We start from the raw sequence: 1,893 nt of genomic DNA on the forward strand, positions 1-1,893 counted from the left end.
TCTGGTCATCCATGGTTCTCTGGGCTTGTTGCTCCTACCTATTACCCTAGAGGGAACATGTTGGGCCTGTACCCTCCCCATATCCTTTTTGGATGCCCCCCACTGCTCTTCTGTAGATTTCCCGACAAGTCACTCTTTCCAGTCTACCTTGGCCAGATCCTAACTTATTTTACTAAAATTCGCTCTCCCCCAATCCAAAACCTTTTTTTGCAACTTGTCTATTTCTTTCTCCATAACAAGCTTAAATTGTACCATGTTGTGGTCGCTATCACCAAAATGCACCCCCACCAACACATCAACCACCTGTCCGGCTTCATTCCCCAGAATTAGGTCCAGCACTGCACCTTCCCTTGTTGGATCCTCTACATTTTCTAGCAAGTATCTGTGGATTGCTTCTTGGCCTTTTGGCTCAGATCAAGTGCAGTATCTGTTCTTATCAGTGCTTATTTGATTGAGAAGAGACCATGATCATTGCCTTTTGATCCTGGGGAAGCTTTGAGTAAAATGGCTATAACCAATTTTTGAGCTTCGGGCCAGGGAGTGTGCAACACCGTTCGGGTGGTCGTGAAGGACAAGGAAGGAGATGCACCGGTCGATCGCACCTTCTTCATCAAGAAAATTCTCTTCGATTGCTGCGGATTTCAAGCGACGGACGTCTTCTGCCTGCAGGATTTCCCCAGCAGTGGATACTTCGACGTGACGTTCCGGAACGTGGCGGGATGCATCAAGTTCCTGAAGGCGTTCAAGGAGAAGGGGGACCGGGCGCCACTGTCGATCCTCACAGCGGAGCCGCTCTTCACGCTTCCGTCACAACGGGACCGGGTGGTGACCATTCACCTCCACAACCCCCATGTTCCGGTGGTGGATGTACTCACCTTTCTCGCCAGGTACGTCGAGGTGGCCGGCAGCAGCACTGATGTCAAGGACCCCTTTGGGATCTGGACCAGCAAGCGGCAGGTCAAGGTGACCTTGAAGGTAGATCCCAGTGGAGCCATCATCCACCCTCCCTCCAGCTTCGCTATCAGGGGAAGCCGAGGCTTCTTGGTCTACGCTGGGCAGCCCAGAGTTTGCCGCACCTGTGGCAAATCTGGTCACATGGCAGCCAACTGCAGCACGGTTGTTTGCAAGAACTGCAAGGATGAAGGCCATCCGACCAAGGACTGTAAGCAGACTAAGTGTTGCAACTTGTGCGGTGCGGCAGGCCATCTCTACAAGACTTGTCCCAAACATTGCCTCAGCTATGCTCAGGCGGCAAGGTCCAAGGAAAGGCCGGGAGAAGGTTCGACGAAGGCGTCCGCTGTTCGAAAGGAGACCAGCAACCTTCTCCGCAGTGAGGAACATCAACCTGAGAAGGAAGGGGAGGCGGCTGAAACCAACGACCCAGCACCTACCCAGCGCCCGGAAACCCCTCCTCCACAGACAGAATCAATGGAGGAGGAGGCAGCAGATGGACAAACAGGTCAGTGGCAAGTGGTCCAGAGGAAAACCACAAAGAAAAAACATCCCAAAGCCACCACCCAAACCAGTGGCAAGAGGAGGCTCTCTTCTGAATCAGACTGCAACAACTCCTCTTCACTGGACGGGGAAATGCTGGAACGACAGCCCCTTCAAAAGAGGCGGCAGAACTCCGAGATGGATGATAAAGCATCCCAGCCCCCGGGCACTGGAAGCTGTGATGGGCCCAGCGTGCCCCAACCCCAATGCCCCACACGTAACAAAGTGGCCAACGCATCTCAGCTCTGCGACACCGGGAGCAAAGACACGTCTGGCGCACCTGAGCTCCGGGAGACCGAGAGCTGTGATGTTTTCGAGGAGGAACAGATGGAAGCAGCTGAGGACAACCCAATCCTCTCTGCCTACAAGACCCCCCCCGATGTCACCTGAGTGGCACAA

At 53.9% G+C, this 1,893-nt stretch overlaps 1 pseudogene; it reads left to right on the top strand.

Annotated features, from left to right (window-relative positions):
• Positions 1 to 388: 388 nt before the first annotated feature.
• On the top strand, positions 389 to 497 carry LOC137353240 (U2 spliceosomal RNA; annotated as a pseudogene).
• Positions 498 to 1,893: the final 1,396 nt, after the last annotated feature.

Source organism: Heterodontus francisci, chromosome 40 (genome assembly GCF_036365525.1).
Source record: "Heterodontus francisci isolate sHetFra1 chromosome 40, sHetFra1.hap1, whole genome shotgun sequence".
Classification (NCBI taxonomy): domain Eukaryota; kingdom Metazoa; phylum Chordata; class Chondrichthyes; order Heterodontiformes; family Heterodontidae; genus Heterodontus; species Heterodontus francisci.